The sequence below is a fragment of the Neopsephotus bourkii genome, unplaced genomic scaffold (assembly GCF_033783945.1).
Source record: "Neopsephotus bourkii isolate Nb327-2 ecotype Australia unplaced genomic scaffold, CSIRO-AGI_Nbou_v1 NB_1637, whole genome shotgun sequence".
Taxonomy (NCBI): Eukaryota; Metazoa; Chordata; class Aves; order Psittaciformes; family Psittacidae; genus Neopsephotus; species Neopsephotus bourkii.
In genome coordinates this window covers 9,586,291-9,608,699 of record NW_026902112.1, presented here as the reverse complement: position 1 = coordinate 9,608,699, position 22,409 = coordinate 9,586,291, and the positions used below count along the sequence as shown (strand labels likewise).

Here is a 22,409-nt window from a genome sequence, read left to right as displayed (position 1 = left end):
AAAGTACATCAGGTAAAAAAGGATTTGGCTTTTAGTTACTGGCTGTGCCATAGATTCAGTTGTGTGACCCTGTTTAAGGATTTTTATGTGCATTCATCTTCTGTCTAATATTGATTTTCTCTGTGAAAATGTTGACCTGGTTTAAGTCTTAAGTTCTTTACTAAAAGGTAAGTGTCCTAGAAACAATGTTAGATGATAAAGTATTGCAATGAAGCTTTTTCTTATATATGGAGAAATGCTTCAGGTTACAGTACTTTAAAGTTAGATAAATCGGCTTTTCCTAGTAAATTACTGCATTTATTTCAAACCACTGGTGAGTCTTGTTTTATGTGATCTGCCTAGTTTATACCACATGAATAAACCATGATGCCAATAGCTTTAGCTAATAATGGGGTGGTAATGGGGTTTAGAATAGTAGACAGTGTTGAATTTACGGTGAGTGCTGTGATTAGGTTTACAATAAACTGCCTATGGTGTTATCTGGTATTATCTTTATCAGCTCCAGAAAATCATATGCTCTGTCAGATACCAGAAAACATTACATGAAGCTGAATGGAAGTACCAGACTGAGCATGCTTCAATGAGGGAATAAATCAACAATGTGTGTGTATGGTATAAATGGGTATATAATGCATGTATATTCTGTTTGCTTTGGCTTATAGATGCAGTTGTGCTTTATAACATGCTCAGTTGTGGTGAAACAGAACCACTCAACCAACTCTCTAAAATAATGTTCATTAAATGCTATTTTATGAATATGATTTCCAGGTTAGCATCTCAAATGCAAAGTCTGTATTTTTATATCTATATGATAAAAGGGCATCAGAGATTGAAGCTGTGTGCCTGGAATGCATAAATTCTTTTGTGCAGTCTTCCTGCAGTTAAAAGTGTGTTTACATATGAAGTTACTAGTCAATACTTGAATCCATAGAGGGGTCAATAATCAGTGTAGGCAGTGCCATGAGAGACGCTGGTGACTTCTGCCTCCAGGTTTTCCCAAACATGTTCATTTTCAGAGCTCATCAAATGTCATTTTTGGATCTATTGGTGGCATAAGTAAAATGTTACAGATGTTCTCCAAAGAGGAGCTTTCTGTTGAACCTGACTTGCTGAATAAAACAGTTGCAACTTCATCTAGGACCCTTTATCATGCTCATAACTTGTTTTGAGGTTTTATCTTTTGGGCAAGTTGAGATTTAGAGACGTGATTTGTACTAGTGGTGTTGGTTTAATTACTACCATGAATGCAAACCCTTGCATCCTGCTTTGCATGGAGAAGACCCCCAGTCCTATAAGTGATCTGTACTTCTCTGTTTGCTTTCTTGTTTGTGCTGGCACTTGTCTGTTTCAGATGTGTAGCTGCCTAAGCTGACTTCACCTGACCATAGGGTAAGGTCAGACAGCATAAATAAACTATGCTCTTAATGACTAACCAGTCATTTCTATTTCTTTTGTGAGCTCTTCTAGCAGATCTGTTTCCTCCAGATAATTGAGAAATATCTTCCCTTCCTTCCCTACCCCGGTGATCAGAATAACAGTGGGATTTGGGGGAAGGGAGGAAAAGCACTTTCGCTTGGAGAAAAGCTGGCAGATCAGTGAAGCAAGGCAAAGAGGATGCAATGATGGTGTTCCATGCCATAGAGATAAGAAATGGAGGGAGCTGGTTACAAATGTGTTTAGGGCTTTGGGAACTAATTGGAATCTTTCATGCTCTGCTTCATGTTTCTTCAGCAAGGGGGCTACACAATGCTGGATTCACTGAAGGGTTAAGTTATTCACGGGTGACTTATCTAACCTGTTTGGTAATTGCCTCTTACATGGTTCTGTTTGCCTTTATCAGCCTCAACATCTGTTTGCCTCAACATGAGCTATATTTATTCCTCACTGGAGGGGGGATGCATGAAGCTGTGGAATTGCTGGAATATTCCCTTTGCTGCTTCATTTGAGAAAAACCACGTTCAATTTCTTTTACATGAGATTTAATGGGCTCAAGAAACTCTTCAAGCAGCAGCACTGGGGGGAGTGTGGTCACTAAGTCAACTGACTTTGCTTATGACAAATTGAAGAACCAGAAGCCTTCTGGGTGCGCAAAAAAGGCTTCCTTACAGGCTTATGTTGGGTCTTAACAATTAAGCTTTACAGTGTGTGCTTGTGTTCTGTATCTCAGAGAACTTTGTTCACTGAACTCATCTGAGATTCCTATCAGGTACCACCATTAAAACCTTAGGCACATTAGTATATTAGTAAGATGTTACACACTGTCTGCTTGCAGGTATTTGACTTTCCTAACTGTGTAGCCTGGATCAGAGGTGGTGGTATGATCTGGCAGACGAACAACCTGTCCTACTTGTTCAGTAAGCCAAGAGATTTCAGCAACTGGAGATAGTCCTTTGGATAGTCCCTTTCCAATTCAATTTCTGTGTTTAAATATCCTGAAGTTTTGAATTCCTAACAAGAAAACCTAAAGACAGCAGCAAAAGCTGCTTGGGTCAATGGATACTGTGAATTGGGAAGGTTTGGAGGTGCCTGAGTTGCTGTACCCCCACCAAAATAGTGTGGTTTGTGACTTCCATCGTTGTCTTTATTGCTGTGCTTAGATTGATGTCTCATTGCCTTGTCAGAAATGCAGCTACAAATCTTTTACAGCCTTGTAGTCATAACCGGGCTTTAGTAGCTTAGCAACAAGAACAAGCCAAATATATATTACATGGGGTTTTATTAACTTGCTTTGATGTCTCACTGTCTGCAGCTTAAGAATTCAAACTGAAGCAGCTAAATTGTTCAGAAGGATTGAGAGGATATAAAAATATGCCAAATATGAGAAGTTGCTGCCTGACTCGGGGTGAAATAGTGTTAGTTGGCACTTTCACAAGTTTGGATCTCTAGAAATCTTCATTAACCTTTCTTAGAGACCCATTCACTCAGCATTAAAGCATTACTAGAAACAAAGTGCCTTCAGCACTCTGGGTTTACTTGTTCCTCAGTCTGAGGTTGTGGAGAAACTGAGTGATTGCATCTTACTCTTGAATATGTTCTGTGCATTAACACTAATATTTGCTTTGTCACATTTCAGCCATGCATTATAAACTCCATAGGAGCAGGAGGAGGCCTTTGCCTTTTTAAACATCTGGTACTTCATGCTGCTTATCTGTGAGAGTGAGTTAGAATCCCTGCTATTGTTTATAGATGGCAGTGTCTTTTCTTCCCTCATTAAACTTGGCTTCAAAGTTTTAAATCTCTAAAACAGCTTCCAGTTTGTGGAAAATTTGGATGCATTTTAAAAAAGGATTTTGCAAAGGATTTTGAGGGAATAAAAGTGAGGAGAAACTGGTAAAAGTATGAACTTTTTTGAAGCAACTGGTTCAATGAAATCACATCTTCAGATAACACCACTTTAAATCATTATTAAATAACGATTTGGTAATTTCAGGTGTAACTCAAGCATAATTTGGGTTGTACTGCAACCAGTAAATCCCAACTTTCAGAACTAAAATGAATCCAAAAGGTGCCTCTATCATTAGAGCTATGGAAGAAAACTGTTGTGTGACTTGGGGGGGCTGCTGCTTCCAGCATAAAAATCTTGCTGTTTGAGTGGTGAGTGGTGGGAGCTGTAAACACGAAGTTTCACTACTTGTATTTAATAGGATAAAAGCTTTGCCAAGCTTTTCCTGTTGCTTCAAAGGTTCTTTCCAAATGCTATTGAATGATTTATGAATAGCTAATAGGCACAGAAGAAACTGTCAGCACCAGAACTGTTCCTTGCTCCACAGTATAAATTAATTATATCACACTAGTGCTTTTAAAAAGAAACATACATAAGGAAACCCATGAGCACTTTACATGTGCTGCTTGTCTTTCTACTTGAACTTAGGGATGTTTCTCTGATATGGTACATGAATAGCCTTGATTTTTATGCATTGTGTATCTGAGTGCTGATGTGTGATGGTGTTGCTTTGGTTTGCTGTGAGCATTAATATGCTCTTGTATTAAACATTAGCCAGTGCAGCATTAAATACCAAAGTTGGGCCTTTTAACCCTGAGCATGGTGTTCTTTTTAGGCAGTAACAGTAAGGAATAGCACTGTTAGAAATGGTGTGTTTCAGTTCTGATTAGATTTTAATAAAGAAAAAGGCTGAGCTAAGCAAAGCAGAATACCACAGGTTATTTTTGTTTGGAGAAGTTGTTTCTCTCATTACATGCTTTTGCATCAGCAAAATACTGTAATCCCTTATGTCTTGTAGGAAACCTGTCTCATACATGTGGTAAAGCTATTTAGGGGTTTGGGCTGTCATTTAGACATAAATCAGGGAAAAAAAGCTATTATCTAACATTCAAGACCCTTTAAGCATAGCCTACTAAATCTAGGTCACGTGCAACTGCCAGCGTGCGAAAAGCATGTTAAGCAAGAATTAAAACTGCTGATGCTGAGAAATCTCCGAGTTGAAGCTGACAAGTCATTATGCTGAAGAGATTTAATATTGCAAAGTGAACTTTGAGTAGGAAGTAGCGAATCTTCACATTGAAATTTAGGGTCTGAGAAGAACGCATGGAGGTAAAGGAGAGATTATGGAGATATATTTAGCAACCAAGCATGAAATGTTACAGAGAAGTTAGCTTCTAGGTATGTTTCTTCAAAGGAATTAAGCTATCAATTGCTGACTCAGTTCAGTGTGGAAGGGGTCTTCCTAAAGCTAAGCCTGGGATCAAAGGAAGTCTAAAAGCCTTAAAGACCTGGTGAGGGAGAAGGGAACAAAGGGATGGGATGAGCTTTTGGAGGCTGCCTATAATTCAAGTGAACAAAGGCTGACTGCCTGGAAAAAACCTTGCAGATGGAGGAAGCTTTTCAGGATAAAGCAGCATTGACTCTATTTCAGCTCAAGTAGTCGAGTTTATTCCTCATCTCTGCCAAAGGTTACATTTATGTTAAGGTTATACGTATTTAGAACTGTTCTTCTACAAGCTGTATCTTACCATTGGAGCTGTGAGTTGCCTTAACCTTACCTTGTCTTACCAGGAAGAAACTGGGTTGCTGAAACCTGCTCTTTGAGTTAATTCCTGTATGATCCAGCTGCATCTGGGCTCTCGTGTGTACCTTCTTTGATGCTGAGATTGAACTGCAGGATCTGAATTCCTCCTTGGAAGAATTAATGGCTTGAGAGCTGGCCTGTCCCAAGAGAGGACTGTAACATGGCTAACCTAAGGACAAGGATTGATTGCACAGCAGATACATAAAACTTAGAGTAATAAGCAGTTCATTAGATACATTTTTCAGCCTTGTTAGCTTTGAAGTTAATCTTTGAGATCACATCAAGTTTGTATTCAGATCTGAAGCGGTGGAATGTATAAAACTGCAAATATTGTGCCTGAGGCACATGTTAATTGCCCTATAAAACCTCCCCACCCATCATTTTTTACTCATTGGCTAATTTTATGCCCACTAAGGGGTTGTGTAATACTAATTTTACTGTACTTACTTTTTAACCAGCAGGCAAGTCTGTGATGCTTTCATATCAAGTATCACTGTTCCCTTACCGAAAGTATGTGTTGACCTCAGATCAGTAGCAGCCCAGTTTTTGAACATGTCCTTAGTGGAAGGTTTGGTTGAGGGTCTGTTTAAGGCACCTTTAAAAGAAGGTGCTATGCAGCCATAAAGCTTTTTAATCCTGAGGGCAATAGGAGCACATGCTTTGTTTTGATACCAAGGCGAACACCATGCGGGCTGGAAGTTGAGCAATAATTGTTGCTTACAGAGCCTTTTTTTTTATAGCAATGTTCTGTTTCTCTTTAAGTAACACTGAATCTGGCCTTCAGGGGCACAACTGATAACACATGGCAGGTTTTCAGCTGGGGTGACATGAGGATTCTGGCTTTAGGGTTGTGCAGACTGTGTGACTTTGAGTGTACAGCATTACTAGGAAAGGGAAGCTGAGTGCAAAGAGCTTGTCCCATAGCATGAAATGTGTTTCCTATTACTTAGCAGTAGGTAACTTTTTCTTCCTCTTTTTTTGGCTAAATAAGGTCTGCAAAAGTAGCTACTTCTAAAACAAGTGTCAAAGTTGCTCTGGTGCTGTTTTTCTTCCATTCCAAATCTTTAAGGCCTTGATCTTTTAATTGTATCCTATGGGAATGTTAATACTTCCCTCCTCAGCACAAAGAGTGTTTGCAGTAAAAATTGCATGAGAATACTTTGAATCCTCAGTTTTCCTTTAGAGAGCTTGTGTGATCTGAGGTTAGTGTGAGTGCCCATTTATGGCACAAGAAACCCTTAACAGGTATGAGGATGGTGCAGCAGAAGCAGCAGCACCCTGCAAGATACAGCAAACTGCACAAAGGCACTGTCAGCTCCTATTTAAAAGGTTTAAAAGCAGGTTTTGATTAAGTCATCTCTGCTCCTGAAACCCATTTTTGTTCTGCAGCAAGAGACATCTTAGCCTGTGATTTGTGGGATGAGCTTGAGGCCTCCAAAAATAATCACTCCCTAAGAAAGAAACTGACATGTCTGTCCTGATGTAGATGCTTCTTTCTACCAGTAAATCTTTCCTGTCCAGCACGCTGCCTTTCTATCTTCAGCAGCCAGGGCTTAAGAGAGACTAAACTATTTGGAACGACTTAGGAGTGCTTTGACATCTGTGTTCCTGGTCTTCCAAAATCTCATGTTCTCTCCTTCTCCAAGGAGATGTAGTAAAGCAGCAGAGCTAAGGACCAGGTAATAAGGGTGATACAGGCCCATAGTGATGAACTGGTTATTGGACTGTATTAAATAATAAGCAGATGGGGGGGGAGGTGGTTAATTGGTATATTAGCAGTAGCTTTTAAATTTTCTTCCAATCTGTTGTAAATGTGCTTTTTACTTCTTTTTTGTCTTGCAATTCTTCCCTCTTACACATACTAGACCCACCTTGTTGCTATAGCCAAGGCAAGCCTCTAGGTTTTCTTCTTCTTCCATAGGCAGCTCTGAAGTAGAAAGAGGCACATGAAGGACTCAAGGAACTGCAGCATCTCTGTATTTTTAGCGTTCCCCTCCTAAGATTCCCTGTGGGTAGTGGGGGAAGGATGGGAGAGATAGGGGCAGCCTTTGGCCTCCTGAAAACGTGCTTAAATTGAGTGCTTTAAACCACGCACCTTTAAACAACCTCTTTCCTAGCCTGAGCCCTTCCTCTTCATCTGCTTTCCACCCACATTCACTCTCAGCCAAATTTACAAAGCCCGCATCTTCTGTCTAAACACCCTCTAGGAGAGCAGAGTATCACATGAACCTTTGAATGCATGTGCATGCACAGCAGCCAAGAGGTGCCTTTGCTACAGTTGATGAAATACAATAGTGCTTCCATGCTCTTCATGACGAAGTAGTTGCCAGCAGGACCATTTTTCCAGCAGGAAATTACCTGTTCTTTACTGTAAAAAGAAACCTTTGAGTTCTTTGGATGGGATTCTGCTGTTGAGACTTGCAGACTCAGAATCAAGATTCAGGTGCCCAGCTTGAACCCCAAGACTCAAATCAGTGGTTTCCTATTGAACATGGTTGTAAAACAGGTTATGGAAAGGGAATGGCTGAGAACTTGGTGAACAGCAGTCTTACTGCTGAAGGAAACAAAATTAAGGCCACTTTTGAAATGAAAAGAATGTCAACAGGCTCTTGCCAAAGCACGTAATGCTTTAATAAAGCTTGCTTCAAGAGGACTGTCAAAGCTGCAGCCCCTTAAGCTCTGTTCTCCTCTGAGTCTGAGTTGCTTGTTACAAACAGTATTTGTTGTGATGCACCCTCCGGGACTCCAGTTTAATCATCCTCTTTTAACCAAGCAGCACTTGAGGAGGTTTCGGATGTGCTTCCTGCAGGCTGTTCTGCAGGAAGTGATTGGAAAAGTTTGGAGCTGCTGATGCAGCTTAATGATAAAATCCATTTGAAGTCTGTTAAAACAGGGGAAGAAAAGCAGCTCATAGATTTTATTTACTTTGGTATGGATAAATCCTCAATAGGCCTTATTGCTGCATAAACCCAGTCTTCTCTCTGAAGACTTGAGTAACAGTGGCACAGATTTTTTCCGTAACTACCCAGGGATAGTCTGCATTAACATTTGGTGTTCTTCAGTTGGACACTCACAGTGGATTTCTTGCAGTAGTAGGTGCAGACCCTGCAAACTGAATGTGTCCTGGTTTTCTGCAGAAATAAATTGGGTTGAAAAGGGTTGAAAGGTTTGTCAGAATCAAAATGAGCTGAAAGCCTGAACTCTGCAGAGAATGAGTAGGTGGTGAAGGCGAGGGGAAGACTTCTAGGTGCAGGGAGTATTGGGCAGGTAGTGGCTGGCGAGAGCACTGATGCAGCAAGTACTGCTAGACCTCTGGTAGGTGACTCCACTCGTGCTTTGAAACTGAGATTCAAGTGCTTTGTTTACTGTCACTCCTCATCTGGGGAAAAGTGTGTCATGCACGTTGCTACTGCAGGGGAGGATGTTCAACCAAACAAGGTTTCCCTTCCAGTCGCTGTTATTGGAAACTCGTCCACTTTGTGTAAAATAGCATAAAAGTTCATGAAAGCAGCTCTTCTAAATGATAGAATCCCAGAATAGTTTGGGTTGGAAGGGTCCTGAAAGCTCATCCAGTTCCAAACCCCTGCCACAGGCAGGGACCCCTTCCACTAGAGCAGCTTGCTCCAAGCCCCTGTGTCCAACCTGGCCTTGAACGCTGCCAGGGATGGGGCAGCCACAGCTTCTCTGGGCACCCTGTGCCAGCTCCTCAGCACCCTCACAGGGAAGAGCTTCTGCCTAAGAGATCATCTCAGTCTCCCCTCTGGCAGGTTCAAGCCATTCCCCTTTGTCCTGTCCTTACAGGCTCTTGTCCAAAGCCCCTCTCCAGGTTTCCTGTAGCCCCTTTAGGTACTGGATGACCTGGAAGCCAGAATTGTGCCATAAATTAATGTCAAAACAGAAGTTACTGTGATGGCATTCTTCAGAAACAGTACCACACTCAGCTTGAGAAGCTCTAACACAACCAGATCAAGGCTCCTTTTCCCCATGGAAGTGCTCATACAGAGAATGAACAGTTCAGTCCCTACACTGGCCTGGTTCTGTCCTCGGCATCACTTTTGTCTTTGGCACGTGTCCCAGTCTGTTTCAGTGTGCCAATACATTTTGCATAGCTTCTGCTCACATCATCTTAACCTTGACTTTCTGTCCCCCTCAGGATCCTGATTTATGGCCTTTCTGGCTCAAGTGGTAAACTGAGCCGGATCATATTCTATGTGTTCTCATGTACAGACTGTTTCAAAACATGAATTTCCTCCTTTTATCAGTTGTGCTGCTCTGTAAACAATGGTCTTTCAATAATTCACTCTATCAGAACTGAAGCCTCCCCCCCCCCCCCCCAGGATAATCTGCACATTCCAACAATATCCTGCTGGCTTTAAATGAGTCCTTCACTTGGAGGTGGTTTAATACCTCTTCTGTCTGGATACTTCTGCATGTTCAAGTACTTCTTTAGAGAGTGGAGATCAATTGACACGCTTCAGAGTTCATGTAGGTGGCAGGAAAATTACTCTTAAATTACATGTTCTAAAATGAGTATTAAACTTTCACACTATAGGAGAAATCTTCTCAAATCTAAACCCCAAAACAGGTCTCAGGTATCCAGATAAACGCTTTTGGCCAGATTTAATTAGTTGTAGTGGATTTGGTGTCAGCATTCCCTGTGTTTTCCTTGCCTGATTTGGGAAGTCAGGCAGCATCTGACCAAGCCAGGCATTTCCTGGCAAGGAAGAGTCATTACAGGCATACCTGCTGTCTTACATGGACTACATCAGGTGGCTTTAAAACGACTGTTTATCATACTCAGATGCTATTAAACAACTTGTGTAGCAGTGGGATGCTGCTGCAGCCTCAGAACCATCTGAGCTGGTGTTTTGCTCCAAGCTACAATAGCAATGAAGAACAGACACGTTGTACTCTGCTCCTTCTTTGTCTCCTTAAGTCTTTTTCCATCAAACTTCACAAAAATAGGTTTCTAGTTGCTAGACCAGTGTCAGTTCAACACCTCTGTAGTGGTTCTGCACTGGATCTGCAGAAGAACTGCTTATTGAAAGAGTTTGGGATTTCTCACTGAGGGCTGTATTCCTCCTATTAACGCCTTTGCAGCATAAATTGAGCTGTGCTTACTTTGCGGTGACTTTAAGTAAGAGCAGAAGGAAATGCTGTCATCTGTCAGAAATGAAAATCGAATTTAAGGTTTGTTCTTTTTGGCTCAGCAAACAGCAGGTTGCAAGAAACACACATTCCAAACCTGAATGGGCAGCATCTCAGAGGTCTTTGCTAGTGATCTGTGGGGAGAACTGACATCCCTTCTCTTGTGATTTGCTGCATCCCCTCAGGTACAGACACTGAATAACAGTGGAGAAGCTGAAGTGCAGGGATGGAATGAGGAAATAAGATGATGTAACCCATGAAAAAACTGAGGGTGGCTTTTTCTCTGTGATTTAATGAAGAAGTAGTTTAGCAAATGCTCCCCCCATCCCTGAGGTGCTCATGGCCATGGGTCATAAATCTGGTGCCAGGGACCCCATCAGTGTGGACAGCAGTCAGCACGTGTGAGAGGTTAAGAAGATAGATGAAAGGGAAGGTCGTTTTTCTTCCCTATGGATTCCTACCCTGTTGATATATAGCAAATGTGTTTAAAGTAAGTTATCCAACGTTTTTAGGCTGTTAAGCTTCAGGAGAAGGGTTTGGTACAACTTTCTGTCAGCTGGGAAAGGGTTGCCAAGATCAATCTTAAATATTATTTAGGTTTTCTCTGTTGGATGACCGGATAATGCTGTGCTACAGACTCCACCTGTAACTCATATATATAACTCATGCCATTCTTTGTAAGTTCAAATGACAAGAAAAAGGTTATAAGCAGAGCGTTGTAAAGTAAAACTGCTTTTCACAATGTGATAAAAACACTTGTCTGGTTGTTTGGGAAAGGGTTCTGTTCTGCTTTGTCCCCTTTAGGGCCTAATTTTCTACATTTGCACATTTGGAAAGGAAATGCTTGCTGTCTTTACTTGCAGGTGTGCTCCACTTGTTTAACTTGAGATTGTATTGATGACTTTATCCTTCCTTTCCTCCAGGATGCACTAAGATTGCTATTTGGAATGCTGCCTGATACTGGGGGTTAAGTTCTGCTCTAGTTATCAAGCTCAAAATACTGAGATCAAGATTTTTATGTAGCTAAGGGTTTAAAAGACCTCAATGTGAAAGCAGCTCTGCTTTTAAATCTCTCCAGTACATGTGTAGAATGTGTTTCATGTAAGTTAATGTTCAACCCAAAACATACAAGTTTATACCATTAGGTAGATTTAGGTAGATTTAGATTAACTGTAAGGCAGAAGCTCTTCCCTGTGAGGGTGCTGAGGCGCTGGCACAGGGTGCCCAGAGAAGCTGTGGCTGCCCCATCCCTGGCAGTGTTCAAGGCCAGGTTGGACACAGGGGCTTGGAGCACCCTGCTCTAGTGGAAGGGGTCCCTGCCTGTGGCAGGGGTTGGAGCTGGGTGAGCTTTCAGGTCCCTTTCAGCACAAACCAGTCTGGGATTCTATGGTAGAAGAAGGCATGTAGGAAAGTTTGGAAGCTTGAGGCAGGCTCCAACACCCATCTTTTTGATCGGTCCCCATGATTTCATCTGAGAGGATGGTTTTCTATAATGCTTTGCCCACAAGGCAGGCAGTTGGTGGCATGAATAGTTATAGAGGAGCACCCCTTTTTTGATTAAAACCCCATGTATGGTAGAAGAGGTCCTTAGTGGCATGGGTTAATGATGGATTTGGCAGTCCTGGGGGTAAAGGTTGGACTTGATGATCTTAAAGTTCTTTTCCAGCCCAGTTGATTCTATAGTCCTGTTACCAGCATTCGTATGTCTAGAGGTTGTTAGAGTAACTGGTGAACTGCAGTGTTTTTCCTGGACCAGTGATCCAATGATCCTTTCCTTGTAGGCAAGGAAAGCCATATCTACAAATTGCAACCTGCAGTTCATTTGCTGAAGCAAACAGGGAAAGCACTAATAGGATTTCTGTTTCACTTGATACAGCCACATGAGGAATTAATCTCATAAAGGCAACTACATAGAGGACTGCGGTTTCTCTTTAGGAGCTTAGTATGGGCTATGTTCAAAATTCCTCTCTGGTTGTGGAGTATACAATGAATAATGAAGTAGAAGAATCAGTGCATTTCTTTATAATTCAGCAACGCTTTTAAACCAGCAAATAATTCCATAGTGAATGCATTGTTACTATTCATTGCTGACTTCTAGCTGGTAGGGCTTCCCAGCAGCGCACTGTGACAGACCTGATCCCAGGCAGTGTTTATTCCTATCATAAACAAACCTATAGTGCTAAAGCCTTTAGAAAGGCCAAAAGGTTCATTCTCCAGTGCAGTAACAATTAACAATACACTTTTTGTAAGCTTATTATGGGAAGGCTTTGAGTATTGAAAAGGGGAGTAAAGCATGACATGAATGGCCCAAGGAGTGTAGGTAGGATCAGTTCAGCTTTTCTTTCCCCTTCTCTGACCAGTTTGGGCATTAATAGCTGGAAACAAAACGACTTTTAGTTTATGAAGTTTATATAAGGTACCTATAATGTTTATTAGCTATTATTTCTTTGCATTAGGTCAGCCACGGTAATTATAGAAGGAGCTGCCTGCACCGTTTCCTGACCCTTTAAAGGACTATGCAAATGTGATCCTGGCTGAAAGCTAAAGATCAACTGTCTGGTCAGTAACCCCTGAGAAGATGAAGGTTCTCAGATGGCATCTGCAGGGCTTCATAGGCCAAAAACACCTTCTTGAGTCACTGTTTTCACATGGCTTCCAAGTGTGTAGCCAAGCCTAAAAATGGGTGAGGAAGAGGATGATATATATCGATGTGCAAAACCAAGCTCGTTGTCTTTTACTTTGCTGTACCCTGAGACTGTATTTTCTAATACATACAGCTTGAGGCTGGAAAGGAACTGATCTTTTGCTACTTGCAATTCAGGGGCGCGAATGTTGTGCTGACCATACGCTGCTCAACAAAAGAATACTTCTTTGGCTCCCTTCAAGTCTGTCTGCTTTCCTTTTCCAAGTTCTGTTCCTGGATACCCTGCCCAGATGCCATGCTGGGCTATGTATATGCCAGTCATTTGTTTGGCAGCTTGAACTAGAGCCATCATAATTTTCCTAGGCCTTGGTGGGGTAGAAAGATAAGACAGGAGCAAACTTCTGTTTAGGTGAATGGAAGTTTAATATCTGGGTGATGCCTTCTAGCCTGGCATTTGCTAGAATGGTATTTTAAAAGTCTTAACCTTGAGCAAGTGTCATAAACTTTGGGATGACCCATTGAGCCATGGGCAGGGACACCTCACACTAAATCATGTCACCCAAGGCTCTCCCCAGCCTGGCCTTGAACACTGCCAGGCATGGAGCATTCACCACTTCTCTGGGCAACCCATTCCAGTGCTTCAGTATCCTCACAGTAAAGAATTTATTCCTTATATTTAACCTGAACTTACACTGTTTCAGTTTGAGCCCATCACCCCTTGTCCTATCACTACAGTCCCTGATGAAGAGTCCATCCCCAGCATCCCTATAGGCCCCCTTCAGATACTGGAACCTGCTCTGAGGTCTCCACGCAGCCTTCTCTTCTCCAGCCTGAACAGCCCCAGTCTTCTCAGCCTGTCTCCATACAGGAGGTGCTCCAGCCCCTGATCATCCTTGTGGCCTCCTGGACTTCCTCCAACAGCTCCATGTCCTTCTTATGTTGGGAACCCCAGAGCTGGATGCAATACTCCAAGTGGGGTCTCATGAGAGCCCCCTTATCATCCATGTTGAGTATGTCCCCGTGAAGCAAGTATGATTTTAATTGAAAACTTAAACAGAAAAGTTGTTCAGTTACATTTGCATATATTTACATAAGATTTTTAGGGGGTGGCAGAAGGTCAGCTCAGTTGGGGTTGAACACCCAAAGTTACCAGTTCAGGTTTGGCTGTGCTTACAGGCATAAATAGGCGTTAACAGCAGCTTTTGGTTAGGATTTGATTCTGCTGTGTAAGTAGATGGTCATATTCTGAGTTATTAATGTGTTAATTGCTGCAACAAAAGCTCCACTGTTGATTAACACAAGAGGCTTGCAAGTTGGTGCTGAAACATTTGCTATTGTGTATGTAAGTCTTCAGTTTGGGATTTTTTTAAGCGTGCTTGAGCTCAAGTGCCTTTCTTTCTACATTTGCCAATACTCTGGAAGCAGTGACGAAAAACCCTATGGAGCTTTGGATAAAGTGGGATGCAGCATATCTCCAGGCAACACATGTCACTGAAATTGATGTGTAATCTTGCAGCGAGACAGAGCGGTGAAGTGCTGCAGTGTTGTGTAATGAGCACCGAGGCGAAGTGGGGCATCACGGCCACATGATGCTTTTAATTACATCCCGTAAAGGCAAGGGCAGGATTAGTGTAGCAAGGCAATGTATTGATTGCTGCATTCATATGTATGTCTGTGTACATTTAGGCATTTGAAAGTGATGGCAAATGGATGCTAGTGTTGTGTGTGATTTCCAAGTCCTTCTGTATCTGCAGCATGATTTACAGGCCAGCAACAGGAGACAGCATTTGCAATCTGGCAGTAAATACACTGACACTGTGATTGTGACCCTGGGTCAGGGCAATCCCCAGCACAAGCCCAGGCTGGGCAGAGACTGGATTGAGAGCAGCCCTCAGGAGAAGGACTCGGGGGTGCTGGGTGAGGAGAAGCTCCCCATGACCCAGCTTCAGTGTGCGCTTGAGCCCAGAACCCCCCCTTGTGCTGGGCTGCACCCCCAGAGCGTGAGCAGCAGCTCAGGGAGGGGATCCTGCCCCTCTGCTGTGCTCTGGGGAGACCCCCCCTGCAGTCCTGATCCAGCTCTGGGGCAGCAGCACAAGAGGGACCTGGAGCTCTAAGTCAGCCTCGGTGGTTATACTGCTATGTGTGTATAGGTGACTACAACCTATGTTTTGGGGGGATCATGAGGAAAGTTCTCAGCCTTTGATTTGATGTAAGTATCTTCATCATATCCCTAAAATTGCTCCTCAGTGGAGGCTGAAAGGACATTTTGTTATTACTGCTGGTTCAGCACAGTGGAAGTTGCATCAGATTTAATCTATATTCAAATTTCTTTCATTAAGCACTGTGATGCAAATTTTTTGTTCATGTCAAAGTGATCTATTTCTAAACACTGGTTAATGTGCAAGAGAAGAAAAGTTAGAACCAAATTTCCCAAGAGCCAACAAGCACAGCACAGGTAATCTGGAGAATGCCAGTGAATGGATTTCAGCATTCCATAGGAGCTCTTGGCAGTACTGTGTTTTCTTGCCCTCTCTACAGCTTTATTACCTGCTGCAGCCTGGAGAAACCTTGTTTGGCACTCTCAGTGTTTGAGTATGAACAGTTCAGCTTCTGGCTTATTAAACCTGGCACTTTGTACTGGCTTGTATGTGCCCTGGTATAGTATTGGTAAGGATAGAATCCTGTGCAACCTATAGGAACTGCTAAATGGTAAAGAATCTACAACAGCACTTGATTCTTTGGTCTTTCCTTGAGCAAGGCATAGGAGGGAGGTTGGAACTGGATGATATTTAAGGTCCCTTCCAACCCAAACCATTCTAGGATTCTGTGTCATATGTGTTCCCTTTGATTCCTCTTCAGCAGCAGGAATAGTGAATACTGCAGGTATGTCTATATACGGTTGCTTGATAAAGCAGTACAAAACTGGATTGTTATAATGGCTAAAAACAATCTACCTGAATTACAACAGGTTACTCCTGTGGAAGTAGGTTAGTAGGAGGGTAAGAAACTTTAAATAATTAAAGCTTTACAAGCCTTACTTGACAGCATTTGTGCTCCTGCTAAAAGCAAGCCCATCTTTGCCTGCCTGCAGATGGGTGCGTGTGTTCTTTCTTCGATGCCTCAGACTCAGCTGTTCTCAGGCTTTTGCTTCCCCTCTCTCCCTTCCACACATGCCTCTGGCTCGCCTCTCTTCACATATGCTTCTTTCCTGACACAGCACTATAAAACGGGGTTATAAAGCAGGAATTGTCAAGGAAGCCGCATAAACCTTTCTACAACTTTGGCAGAATGGCAGTAGAGCAGCAGCGCTTAATGAAACCCTGATGACTCCCACAGTTGCCAACTACGACAAGGGGAGGACAGTTGTAGGAGGTTGGGAAGTAATTGAGCAGAGACAGCAAATGGGGAAACTGGATTATGAAATCCTTCAAGATGCCTGTCACTTCCTTAATTCCATTTTTCGCAAGTGTCATTTAATCCAGTGTGGTGGATGCTGGCCTGCTATCACATGGGTCATTTCAAAAGCTACTCAAAGGCAGAATGGCTTTGCCAGAAAGGGGATATTACTCTCCTACAGCTTAAAAACACCTCCAGGACTCTGTAGGTGAAACACCACATTAATATTTCTGTGCTGATGCTGTGAAGAGCGAAAGCACTATTTTAGTACCAGTTTAGTTGTTCTTTCAAAATGGGTGGCTCTAGTCTGGTTTGTAGGCAAGGCATGTACCAGCTGTAATAGTTTCCAAATTTCTGGAAGTTGTTTCTGCTGTAAGAATTGGCATCCAACTACTCAGGAAATTTAAAATGTGGAATACAAGTGTGAGGGAAATGCTGGGCAGTTTCTGCAGCATCTCTAACCTGAATTCATCCTTTTAATATTTATTAATGTTTTGTTTGTGTATCTCAAATCTAGATCCAGTTTTCATCTAAAATCTTGTCCGTCTGACAGGGAGTCACTGAAGCAGAGAATAGGTGCATTATGAAGGCATGAAGCTGCTGTAGAAGTTTTGGGTGTCGCAGCAATGCAGAGGTAGTGGATCCCCATCCTGGAATAGGAAGACAGAGAGTGCTCCAGCCCTCTTCCTTGCAAAGTGCCTTCTTGGTCCAGAGGTTTTTTCCTGATGCATTCAGGCTGGGCTGCAGCTGAATTCTGCTCGTAGCTTTGGAAAGGAGGTTTTGCCTTTTACTCCTGGATGTGAGTACTTTCAATGTGCCAGAGAATCACAGAATGGTTTGGGTTGGAAAGGACCTTAAGATCATCCAGTTCCAACCCCTGCCATGGGCAGGGACACCTCACGCTAGGCAGTGTCCAACCTGGCCTTGAACACTGCCAGAGATTTGCCACTTCTTTGGCCAACCCATTCCAGTGCCTCACCACCCTCACAGTAAAGAACTTCTTCCTTATATCCAATCTAAACTTTCCCTGTTTAAGTCTTAACCCATTGCCCCTTGTCCTGTCACTACAGTCCCTAATGAAGAGTCCCTCCCCAGCATCCCTATAGGCCCCCTTCAGACACTGGAAGCTGCTATGAGGTCTCCATGCAGCCTTTTCTTCTCCAGGCTGAACAGCCCCAGTGTTCTCAGCCTGGCTCCATACGGGAGGTGCTCCAGCCCCTGATCATCCTCGTGGCCTCCTCTGGACTTGCTCCAACTGTTCCATGTCCTTCTTACGCTGGGTACACCAGAAATGCACACAGTGCTGCTTTCTGTGTCCTTGTTATATTCCTGTTAGTTATTTTTTCTCTTGATTATTGCTCCCCTCAGTGCTAATGACCCCATCCGAATGGAGCAATACTTTTTTATGCCTCCACTCTGGTATCCCACAACTTAATTCCTCTTTTGCACTGAGGAGGCCGCCGCATCCTCACTTCTCATCCTCTGGAGCAGTACTGCATTGTGCACACAACCCTGCTGCCAAGATCTAAACAGGAGGGCAGAGGAGAGAACAAACTTCTTGCAAGTGGGTGATAGTTTGTGCTCCAGAAAAGTATGTTCAGACTGTAGAGTCTGAGCTGTCAGATGTATCTGTGTTCTGACAGCTTGTGAGTGTTGCTGGCTAAGCAGAAGAGCTCTTCTTTGACAGCCACAAGAAGAATGTCAGGATGTGAATTTTAGCAGTGAGAACATATTTTTTTGGATACTGCTCCTATTTTATGTGGTGTTTATTGCAATAGGTCATTTCTGAGACACTGAGTGAGTAAAGATGCCTGACAACTTGACAGGCTCTCATCTGTACACGGAGAGTTAGCAGCAGTTAAAGCCCTCATATTGATTTGCTTCTGAGTTCTTCCACCTGTGCTTTTGCAGCTACACTGAGCCTTGTGGCTTGCTCAGAGTCACTTCTGAACAAGCACATGGCTTGAGTAAGTTTTACCTTATCATACAGGCTGGGCAGGAGTAATGTAATGAAGGTGTAACTCACATAAATTGGAGCCCAGCTGTAGGGCTTCATGTCTTAGAATCATAGAATCAATGAGGTTGGAAAAGACCTTTAAGATCAAGTCCAACCGTTCCCCAGCACTGCCAAGGCCACCACTGACGCATGGCACTGCGGCCTCGTCTCCAGGGTTTGTGAACACTTGTAGGGCCAGTGACTCCAGCCCTGCTCTGGGCAGCCTGTTCCAATGCCTGAGCACCCTTTGGGGAAGGAATTGTTCCTCAGCTCCATGTAAACCTACTCTGGTGCAGCTTGAGGCCGGTTCCTCTTGTCCCATCCCTTGTTCCTTGGGAGCAGAGCCCAGCCCTCCTGGCTCCATCCTCCTGTCAGGCAGTTGTAGGGAGCGATCAGGTTACCCCTGAGCCTTCTCTTCTCCAGACTGAACCCCCCAGGTCCCTCAGCCGTTCCCCATCACACTTGTGCTCCAGGCCCTGCACCAGCTCTGTTGCCCTTCTCTGGCCCTGCTCCAGCACCTCAGTGTCTTCTCACACCAGGAACTGTAAGAGGCTGTAGCATTAGGGGTGTAAACTAGAGACTCTCTCATCTCATATGTTACCAGACTCTTGTAATTTTCAAGCAATACTCAAAATCATTGCCTTCTTAAAAGCTCGTACTCCCACTTTTGGAAGCTGCTCAAATCGTGGTGATGGGCACCAGGAGAAATTACTGCACTTTTTCATATCCCTTCTTTGTTAGTGAGACTTCTTATTTCAATCCAGAAGGTAGAAACTGGTTTCTCGCAGTTACAATAAACTCAACATACAATTGCTCACTGCGCTGCAGTAGTGCTTGGACCACCAGTCACGCCAGTTCCAATGCATTGCTTCAACTTATGTTGGCTCAGTTAAGGGTTTTTTGGCAGCTCAGAGTCCCACACAAGCTCTTAGCCATTGGAAGTCCTAAAACCTGAAGGGAGACAGCAAACAGCAAAAGGATTTGTGGTTGAAATTTCGTGCTGATACTGGCATGCAGCTGGGGGGCCCAAATGTTCGGCTACTCTATTTCTGCTGTAAATATAAGGGAGCAGATATCAAGGTGTATTTATGAAATGATTGCAGCTGCAATCTGAAATCCCCATTCCTCTATAGCTAAAAAGCTTGAGTTTGTTCTGGTTCCTTGTGGCAGAGCAGATAGTGGGGTTCTAACTTTTCACAGCTTTTTGACAAGCATCGCTTTAGCTTGCCACGCTCTTTCAAATCACAGTCTAAACAAAGCAGCTTGTATAAGCAATGCATTTTTAAACAGATCAATGGGGGATATTTTTAACAACACGCAGGGATGAAACTGTGGAATAGAAACTGTTTGCAGGGCACGACAGCGTCTTGTGTTGGTTCCGAAATGTGTATAGTGTTTGCTTTCAAGTGCATAAACAAGTCTCTAGGTGATGATTTCTGCCGAATGAAAATAGGAGCTTAGCATCCTATTCCCATATCAGATCTTATTGTTAAGCTTATAAAGAACTAGTTTTCCCCCAATAGAACTTATCAAAAAGAGGTTTTGAATAGAAACTGCCGCATGTGACTTAATCTTTCTTCCATGTAACTCGTGACCTCACGCAGCCCTTAGACTGATGGTGACACAGTGAGCATTTCCTGTGAACCGTGAGCGCTGCTGGTCCCACTATTGTTGGGCCCTTTTTTTTTTGTCTGGGAAAAAACAAACCCTTATTTACTAGAAGCCAGTGTCCTGTTTGTTTGTAGCTGGCTGGGAAATGCCATATTACAAGGGTCTCAGTGGCAAGTCGCCGCTGCTCACAGAAGCTGTTGTGTTTTGCTCCTTTTCTCACTGATTTGTATGAGACTTCGGAGCCTGCCTTGTGACCTGCTCCGCGTTCAGTTCACAGCACAAATACTAACCTTGTTTATCCAGTATGGGGCTTTTTTTTACCCCCTCCTCGGTGTTTCCTCAGATTAGCTGTCAGTGAAAGGCTAAATAATAATCCTCCAGTTATTATTCCTCCCCCAGGAGGCCACCAGGTTACTTGTCCAAGTTGGCGGATGGGGGCTCGCTGTTAGAGCTGATGCTACCCAGTAAGGGTGGAAAATTACAGGCAAAATCAAGGAGCAGCATTAAACTGGTAATGGGATGCAGCTGCATTGGCCTTGGAGTCTGTGAGTGAGGCTCAGCAGCCTTTAGGAAAGGCGTATGCTGTGTGTATTTCCCTTGGCCATCCCAAATCAGTCCCTGCCTAGTTATAGCCTGTTCCGGGTGGGTATAGCAGCTCTCAGTGGTTGGGACGTTTCACATTTGGCTGTAAGAGGTTGTGGTGAGGCAGTCATATGGATGAGGCAAGCTTGCTGTGCAGTACTGCCTTGAAATCCAGTCACAACCAGCATCCCTGCATCTGTTGTGCACGTCAGAGACTGGATGCTGCAGGGCTGCGGGCTGGGCACATCACTGTAGCCAGCGCACACTGCCTCTTGACTCCTTGCCGCTAGATGGGAACATCAAAAGGAGCTTCTTGGTGTCCAGATACTCCATTTATCTCTCCATTTCTGCTCACTGTCATCTTGTCCTGGCTTGGATACCTTCTTAACTGTCTTTCCATTTTAATACATTGTATGACGTGGTGAAGCTCTGTAGGTATAGCAGCATATATCTATAGAGAGAAAGGAACAGTTGGGATATGTAATTACTCTCCTCAACTGCCGAGTGCAGAATCATTTCCGTCAAGCTTCATTACTGGAGCTCAGTCTTGTGAAACAGTAAAGACTTGGGGGGGGCTGTGTTGTTTTTATATACATATATATATATATATACATATATATACACCTGCACGCACACATATATGCACACAATCTGTTTAAGTATTTCAGTTTTCAGTCTGCTTATTTATTTTGCTTCTACTGCCAAATCCTGCAAGCCAGCCCAAATACGCATATCACATATGCAGATATTCGAGATACTAAAACCAGAACAGCCTCTTTTAAGGGAAAAAAAAAAAAAAAAGTATTTTGAGGTTGGAGTTCTCCTCTGTCTGCCTGGAACTTTCCCATTTATGTGAAATGTCTAGTGCTAAAGCAAACCTGCTGTTGCAATGATGAAGGTCCTGTAGACACTGCCAGTATGAATCATAGAATAATAGACTGGTCTGGGTTGGAAGGGACCTTAAAGCTCATCCAGTTGCAACCCCTGCCATAGGCAGGGACCCCTTCCACTGGAGCAGCATGCTCCAAGCCCCTGTGTCCAACCTGGCCTTGAACACTGCCAGGGATGGGGCAGCCACAGCTTCTCTGGGCACCCTCTGCCAGCGCCTCAGCACCCTCACAGGGAAGAGCTTCTGCCTAAGAGCTCAGCTCAGTCTCCCCTCTGGCAGGTTAAAGCCATTCCCCTTGGCCTGTCCCTACAGGCCCTTGTCCCAAGCCCCTCTCCAGGTTTCCTGCAGCCCCTTTAGGCACTGGAGCTGCTCTAAGGTCTCCCCTTCAGGAGCCTTCTCTTCTCCAGGCTGACCCAGCCCAGCTCTCTCAGCCTGGCTCCAGAGCAGAGCTGCTCCAGCCCTCTGAGCACCTTCATGAAGCATGAATTTTATGAACAACATCTGCAAGGATGTTTTGAAGTCTTGCTTCGTGGGACATGGAGGTGGTGCCCAGTGCCTTGGAAAGCTCTCTCCTGGGGGACCCATTGTAAAATGCAGCTGTGAGCTTTCCAAACGTGACTTTCAGCGACATGAGAGGTGACAACTGAATCTGTGTAGAGAGAGGATGCTCTTGTTAGGGACCAGAACTGTTACCTCCCAGAGTTTTGGTTGACTGAATAGATGATGGCTTATCAATAGATAAGAAATAAGATATAGAAAGCAAATGCAGAAGGAAGCTTTGAGTAACTAACTTGTCTACCCCTTGCTATAACAGTTGCTGTTTGCCTGCCCATACTGTTCAGGTGAGGAGTCTGCTGTCTGTTAGACAGGATCAGGAGGGAATTTTGCTGGCACATCAACTTTTCCTGTGCTCTTTTACTTTAGCTTGTACGTGTGCCCACTTCCCACCAGGAATCTCCTCTTAACCCCAGTCAGTCTTCCACCTGAGTAACCAACTAATGTAACAATATCACAGTTTAGAGAAAAGTCATACACTTCTTTTAATAAATGATAGCTAGTTTGAATTCTGCATAGCCTTATATAAAACACAGGTGATGATCTTATAAACTGCTAGCT

At 43.5% G+C, this 22,409-nt stretch overlaps 1 protein-coding gene across 3 annotated transcripts in view; it reads left to right on the top strand.

Moving 5' to 3' along the window:
- The window catches only part of SLC45A4 (solute carrier family 45 member 4), an 85,166-nt gene that overhangs the window by 51,359 nt on the left and 11,398 nt on the right, over positions 1-22,409 (top strand). The gene's annotated exons all lie outside the window — the stretch shown is intronic.